The sequence below is a fragment of the Panthera onca genome, chromosome A2 (assembly GCF_046562875.1).
Source record: "Panthera onca isolate mPanOnc1 chromosome A2, mPanOnc1 haplotype 2, whole genome shotgun sequence".
NCBI classification, from domain to species: Eukaryota; Metazoa; Chordata; class Mammalia; order Carnivora; family Felidae; genus Panthera; species Panthera onca.
In genome coordinates, this window is record NC_138340.1 from 141710338 (window position 1) to 141718726 (window position 8389).

Below are 8389 nucleotides of genomic sequence, written 5' to 3' on the forward strand. Positions count from 1 at the left end.
TTGTGTTATAAGGGCAGCAGATGCAAAACCCAGAGCGATAGGCTTTATCTGTGAAGATCAGAGAGGTGCCATTGAAGTGCCTGACAAGCAGAGATGGGGGGATACTTTTTTAAAGATTTTTTATTTATTTTTGAGAGAGAGAGAGAGAGAGTGAGAGGGAGAGGGGCAGAGAGAGACAGAGAGAGAATCCCAAGCAGGCTCTAAGCTGTCAGCACGGAGCCCGATGTGGGGCTTGATCTCACGAAACATGAGATCATGATCTGAGCTGAAATCAAGAGTCAGACGCTTAACTGACTGAGCCACCCAGGTGCCCTGAGATGTGGGATGTTAATAGGCAAAAGAAAGGCATTTTCAGATGCATTAGTATTTGATGCATCAATATTTGGGGGGGGACTGTAAACAGTTTAGAATTGTTTGAAAGAGGGATGGTAAGAGATGAGACTAAAGAGAAAGGCTGAATTCAGATCAAAGGCTGTGTTTGGGGCGCCTGGGTGGCTCAGTCGGTTGAGCGTCCGACTTTGGTTCAGGTCATGATCTTGCAGTTTGTGAGTTCGAGCCGCGCTTCGGGCTCTGTGCTGACAGCTCAGAGCCTAGAGCCTGCTTCGGGTTCTGTGTCTCCTCCTCTCTCTGCCCCTCCCCTGCTCATGCTCTGTCTCTCTCTCTGTCAAAAATAAATAAACATTTAAAAAAAATTTTAAAAAGAAAGACTGTTTGCCATATCATTCAGCTGATCACTGCTACTCACTTTTAAAGAAAATCCACTTGAAAAACATACAAATCCCTCCTGAAATAATTAGAGATTATAGTGTCCTGTGCATTCTGCCTTCTGTGGGAATCATTTATACAGACAAAGGGGAGCCTTTAAAATGTCTTGCAGAAAACAGGGAAACACCCTGGAGACAATGGACAGGTGGATCAGCTGATAGACTTGAAAGGTGGATTTAAGGCAGTGGCTGTGTGAGAGGAAGGGCACTTTAAAAATAATTATTTCTTGGGGTTTCATGGACATAACCAGTGGAATTTAGAACTGATACTATATGTTATTTCACTTTACAAGTATGGAGGCTATTTTATAGCCCCTTTAGAGAATGATATTTATAAATATATGAAATAGAGAGGAAGGGGTTACAGCCTCATAAACTGAAATCATGAATTTGTAGCTTTCTTTGAGACTCTTGACAAAAGATGCCCACTCACTCCTTCACTTTAGATTCAATGTCATATTCATGCATAGTTTTAAAGTCTTGGAAATAGCCTGAGATTTGTTGGTTCCAATTTTATACAGATAATATTAAATTAGTTTTGGTGACCCTGGCTGTGACCTTTTCCTAAATATCTTCTGCCTTTGATGTCTTTACCTTCATTGTAATTTGCATTTTTGGTTTTATAACTCGGTTAGAGTAATACTTCTCAAAATCTTTTACATCATGACACATCTAAAAATGATACATGAATACAGTACATGAAAGGCAACAGATAAGGCTGCTTGCCTTCGGAGATCACAAGCACCAGCCTACCATACTTTGTTAGATCACTTGACACCGAAGAGAATTGCTCTCTGCTCAGACCCCGTAGCCCGTTTGCGCTGGTTGGAAGGCTCTGGGTTATGGAACGGAACATAAAATCTCGTGACTATGGGATGCATACCTGCATTGTTTAGCAAGTATTGTGATGGCATTGGACATATCATATGTCCAATACCAACTGGCAAAAATACCAACTGGCTCAAGGGACAGTTGCTAGTGGCCCCATAGGGATCTTGCAACCTGGTGTGCATAACTCAGGACGACCTGCAATCATTACAGAAAACATGACTGAAAGCACATATTTGATTGATGGAGGTTCAGGAGCATTTGATAGGATATTATAAGTATCCAATTCTTTTAGTTCACAAACAAGGACACTTGAGACTAAAGGAATTATGTGTCTTGACTTGAATAGAGGTTAAATGACTGGAATGTAAGCTTTATGAAGTCAGGGCAGTTGTGTTAACCGCTACATCCTATTGCTTAGTAGAGTTCATAGCACATGCAAGAAGTTTTCTGAAATGTTGAGTGCACGAGTGAATGAATTGGCCAGGGTCACACAGGTAATGAGAGCTAAGATGAGAATTACAATCTTCCATATCCCAGCTCAATGATTTGGTCCACTGTGTGTTAGACTATGTCACACTTGTTATCAATGCTCTATGAATAAATCATTATGTGGCACAAGGCACAAAAGGTCATGAACACATTCTAGAAATGAATATTTTAAGGACTCACCTTTTCTTCTGTTTTGTAACAGTTCCTACCCATCATATTCACAGATCAAACATGAAATATTTGGATTGCCAAAAAGCTTATACTTAACATATTTCTATAAACATAGTTAGAAGCAACAAAGTTGCTGTTATATGGACTTCCACAACATTTTTCCCCCCTTTGGTGGTTATAATATTTTATCATTTTCTTCAGCAACAGAACATATTGAGATCTGTCTTTATTTCCCATTAATCAAATGATGAAAGGTAAAATTTTAAATAAGTAATTACCGATGTGTCCTCTTTGCACTAAAATCAAAATGAACACTGTCGCTGAAAGCTTATGTCACTCATGAATTCATTAAACATTCATTAACCTCACCTCAGGTATAGGTGTCCTTGTTTACATATTTCAGATTTGCATACACATGCCCTGAACAAGATTTCAAAAATGTTTATGACCCAATGACTGCCTTAATTATGAATCCCCAGGTAGATATTTGTGAAATCCTCACCCAATGTGGCTTTTTCCCCCTCTACCAGGTCCTTCATGCAGTTAATAACACTAAGATAAAACAAGTTTTCTCTTTTTTTAAAGTTTATTTATTTATTTTGAGAGAGAGAGAGCACAAGGGGGAGATGGGCAGAGAGAGAGGGATAGAGAATCTCAAGCAGGCTCCAGGCTGTCAGCATGGAGCCCGATGCAAGGCTCGATCTCACGAACGTGAGATCATGACCTGAGCAGAAAACAAGAACCAGATACTTAACTGACTGAGCCACCCAGGTGCCCCCAAAACAAGTGAAGTTTCTTGTGGGTGCCCCCATCTTCCTTGTGGCTGCCAAAGCCAGAAGAGACCTGGAATAGAATGCTTAGTCATGGGGAAAGCTGCTGTGCTTGGCCTGGCAGATGGGGAAAGGAGAAGGGTTCAATTCTTCACAACCTGAATGGCATCCTCATTCTCCAATGTATGGTATTATCCCACTTTTTGAGAATTGTGTTTCACAGAGAGACCCCCCCCCTCAGACCAAAAGATATTTAAATTATTTGATAAGGCTTTTGTGATTATTCATGTAGAAATCTCCCATGTGATCCTGGGGGAAGGCAGCACCACTGGAGATATGTAATCGGGCAACTGGGCTATGGGTTTGGTGTAAATCCTCACTAGTTTTTCTTAGTACCAGATATTTTCCAACAGGTTGCCAAAATTGCATCAGCGATGGGCAGAGATGGAGGCACAGTGAGGCACCTTATAGATGATACCCGATTCTTCAATGGAGACCTGATCAATCTTATTTGACGTGTAGATACAGCAGATATAAACTCTGTTTCCTTCTACCGCACCAACGAGGTCCTCTACTGTGGCATCGCTATGCAGAGCCACACCAGCCTTATTAATTTTGTATTCGACCAGAATGCTCTTCACAATTTCAGCATCCAGCTCACTCTGAGAGCAAGTGGCTGTGAGATTAATGCCTCCCTTATCCTTCTTTTTAAAGCCAATGTAAGCAGGGTTGTTGTTCAAGTGAATACTAAAGCCTTCCAACTTGTTTTCAATTATCTTCTTATGTTCCAACGGTTTCAGAACACCAGGAACCAATCAGGATCAAGTTATTTGCTCAGGCCACTGCAATGACTTCCTCTACTTTTCCCCATTCTTGGTACCCTCACTGATAACTGGGAGATTCAGGAGCTGGATCTTGGCACCTTGGTATCTGATGACACCAGGAACTATAGGTGGTGAGAGTAGTGAATTCAGGCTGTCATTTGTAATATAAGTAGTGTTGACTTCTCCTAGGATAGAAAATCTACAAACCCAATTTGAGCATCACTTAATCTTGACCACATCAACATCTTCTCCCAGCCCGCTATCTCGAGCTTTTGAAGTAATGTGTTCTCTGAAGCTTAGAAAGACAAGACTTCATCAGGCATAGGCGGTGTATTGTGGCCTTGTTTTTCTTGAATGTAAGCCATCTTGGCTTCAAGATCCGTGATCTTGATTCAGGTGCTGCTCCTGGTGGCAAATCCCAGGGGATGCGGTGGTCTCTATACTGCCTCCCGTCAAACACCTGGTGCAGAGCAGCCACACCCATCAGGTGTTAATGGAGTACCTGCGCATAAGCGAGTACTTCCTACTTCTAGAGAGAGTTCTACCTGTGAGGCTTACGGAGCCACACAGCGTGAAGCATTCTCCTCTCCCCCCAGCCAACTCCCCATTTTTTAAAGTCTTTGTTGTTGTGTGGGTGCCATTTCTTTATTGGGGAAGGGGATGAGTCATCCACTACGTACCTCTGTGCTGGCCCCTAGGTGCACACAGGTCGCCAAACTCTGCATACTGAATAAAACAAAGCAGAAAGACAAGTTTATTGCAACAGTTTTGACCTGCAAACTGGGAGACTGAAGGCTACCCAGAGGTATGAGTTCCGAGTTGCTCACAGACTAAAGGGTTTTAATAAGGCAAAATGCAGAATATATTTGTTTTTTTCAGAATGATTGCCTGATGGTTTTCTTCCTTATTTGCATCAGGGTAGTGGAGTCAATGCAACAAGGAAGTCCAAAGATGATGTTAACAGATGTGGTGTTGGGGGATTGGCTGGCATCCTTTGCTGATTTCTAAGAAGAGCTGTAAATTTCTGTAACTTAGGTAAGTCTGTTTTGTTTTTCTTTAATGAGACTATACAGCCCAGTTCCATTTTGTCTTCAATATACGTGACTCCATTTTTGTTTTGGTTCTCTAGTATACATATGTGTACATACACATCTGCAGTACGCCAGAGCTCTGGTGGGTTGGGGACGTCAAGCTCTTTTACAAGAGGGTATTATTAGAAAGAGCTGATTCTAATAGATGGGAAGCTGCAGCTCCACCCTGGTGGGAAGCCATCTCTGTCTTCATGCCCAGGTGGAGCTAATAACACGGGGGTGGGGGGTCGTGGGGGTGGGGGTAGCTGAACAGTGAAAGGACCTTGGGTGGACAGAACAGCCTCCAACCCTCCCACTCTGCCGGGACTGGTGGCCAGGACACACCCTACCTCAAGGTAGGTCACTGGACTCTGCGGGGACAGGGCTTGGAAGACCTTGAATGCTCCATGGGACCACTCCTTGGTATGGTATGGCCATTCTCCATGCCGTACTTGTCAGAGTTCATGACTCTTCATCTCTCATGATAATTTATATCGATCAAATGTTTGCAGGTGAGGAATGATGAATTGAATTGTTGATTATAATAATTAATAGCAACTTGGCAGAGTGCTGTGAATTATGCTGTTGTCCCTTTCACCCCTTCTCCACCTAGGCTCTAGTGTATGAGAAAGTGGACGCCAAAGTGGTGATTTAGCAATTGCCACATTAGTTGTGATTTTTGAGACATTATAGAAAAAAGGAGAGGTTACAGAATTTAGAGTAGGAAAAAACTAACAATTTGGGGTTTTTTTTAAAGGTTTTATCTGAAAATTGTGGGTCATTCGATTTGTAGTTGATACTAGAGAAGAGTCTGAATTTTGTTATGAAAGGGATGATTTATTCACAGAGAGAAAAGGGTGTATTGATTAGTAGGAGTTACTATGTGGTGATTTAGAATAAACTTTGTTGAAAAAACCTTAATTTCAGGATTTGGCAGGGTTTGGCTGGTATACCGGAAACAACATGTTCTTAGCTAATCACTTACAGTTTTTTAGGACATGCTTGGAGGCAAAATAGAGACCTGCAGACAAATGATTCTGGAGATGAGTAAGCTTTTAGCTTGTTATAACAATGTAACCGAAGATTCCTACATGGAAGTTGCAAAAATAATTGGCACATTTCTGTTTGAAATGTATTAATGACTTAGAACACAGAGAAATACATAAAACTAATCAACATTCATCTAGCAGTTCACAATTAATAGCTCATGTAACCTGGAATAGAATCAGAATTCAGAAGTATCTCTATGACTTGGAAATAATGGGCTCAATTCAATAAGAAAGTATTTATGTGAAATGTCCAAAATAGATGAATTCATAGAGACAGAAAGTAGATTGATGGTTGCTAGGGCCTGGGGGAAGTGGGGAAAGGGAGTGATTACTAATGAATTGTTTCTTTCTGGAGTGATAAAATGTTTTGGAATTAATTAAGGGTAATGGTTGCATATTTTGTGAATATACTAAGGCCTACTAAGTGTACACTTTGAAAGGGTGAATTTTATAACTAGTTATATCTCAAAAAAAGTTTGAAAAGACATGTGTGGCTAATAAACTGGGAATAGAACAAAAACTTACGAAAAACATAAAGAAACTAAATATAGTAAGGAGGTTTTATCTTGCACATGTAGCCAGGTAAAGCTAGCTGCATTCCCATTAACTTATGCATTAAAAATGAACAATAAGAGTATATTATCTCCATTATTGTTTAGCATTGTTTTAGATATTCTAACCAGGACGTATGTTTTAAATACTCTAACATGATATATATCATATTTAAATACCAGAAAACAGAAGGCAATGTTATACTCAGTGCAGATGATTTGATTGTCTACATAGAACACAGAAAAGAATTAAAACATTCATTTTCATTGTATTTAAGTTTAGCTGACAATGTTCCATTAGTTTCAGGTGTATAACATAGTGATTTGAGAACCCTATACATTGTGTTGTGCTCACCGCAAGGATAGCTACCATACGACACTATCACAATACCATTGGCTGTATCCCTTAGTTTAGCTTTCATCCCCATGACTTCTTCATTCAAAATGAAAACATTTAAACTTGAAATTGAAAGAATTCAAAAAGGTAGATGGATAAAAAAAGAATTGTTTAAAAAAATCAACGGTTTTCCTATATGTTATAAACAAACTAACATAACAGAAAATTAAATGGAAAAGAGAGCTCATTCACAATAACAGTCTAAATAATAAAATACTCAGGATTTAAATTAATAAGAGATGTGCAAAGAAGAATTCTTTCATGGGTCTCAGAGATGGGCAATTGTAGGAAATTGATGAAAACGATGTCATGGTAGAGAACTTTACTAGGGAGAGAAAATCTTTTTTTGGGTAGAGAGTCCAAAACTTCCATCAGATTTTCAAATGGCTTTAAGAAACAAGAAGGTTTATATATCATTATCCATAAAGCATCAGTGTCTGTAATAGTGTAATAAGAATACATTGAGGAATAAGTAGAAGAATAACTTGCTAGACAAACGAGTTGGAATTGACAGATAAATGTAACCATATAGAAAATTTAAAAATTATGAAGTGGTATAAGTATTTGGTTTGTGATAAAGGTGACCTCTAAAATAATAGAAAAAAATGAATTCTTAAACACATGCTTTTAAAGAAAAAAGACAATTATTTAGAAAAAAATAAATGTATTTTCTATTTCTTTCCATATACCAAAATTTCAGATTTATTAAAGAGTTTGCATAAAAGTTAAATCTTAAAAAAAAGTATTAGAAGAAAATTTAGGTTAATTTTTATGTAATGTATGTCTTGAAGAAGGCCTCAAACCATTATTAAGAAATGAATATTCTTCTGAGTACAGGAAAATATAGGAACTTTATGTAGAGTATAAAAGGCGAATAACAAACTGGTAAAAGCATGGCAATATATATGACAAGGTTTAATGTACTTAATACGCAAAACTCTAAAAACTTCTAAGAGAGATCAAAAGAAAAGTGATCAAAGGCCAAGAAAAAAGCAATGTCTAAGAAGAAATACAAATAATCAGTAGACATATAAAATGTTCAAATGTACTATTGGTCAAAGAAGTTCAAGTTTAAATAGCAATAATATAGCACTGGCTAGTATTAAGAAGTCTGATAATACCCAGTCTTTAAGGCTGGAGTTAGGAAATAGGCTTTTCTATTCATAGACTGGTGATCAGGGTCAAAAATTGCCATCACGTTTCTAAATGGCAGTTTGCCAATATCTACCAAAAGCCTTAAAAATGGGGCTAAACTTGGGGCACCTGGGTGGCTCGGTTGAGCATCGGACTCTTAATTTCGGCACAGGTTGTGATCTCCTTGTTTGTGAGACTGAACCCCACGTGCTATCAGCACAGAGCCTGGTTGGGATTCTCTCTCTCTCTCTGCCCCTACCCTGCTTGTGCACGTGCTCTCTCTCTCTCTCTCTCTGTCTCTTAAAATAAACAAATAAACTTTAAAAAATAAAAATTAAA

General features: G+C 38.9%; 1 pseudogene; it reads right to left on the reverse strand.

Annotated features, from left to right (window-relative positions):
• Positions 1 to 3168: 3168 nt before the first annotated feature.
• LOC132677072 (developmentally-regulated GTP-binding protein 1 pseudogene) lies at positions 3169 to 8111 on the reverse strand (annotated as a pseudogene).
• Between the last annotated feature and the right edge of the window lie 278 nt (positions 8112 to 8389).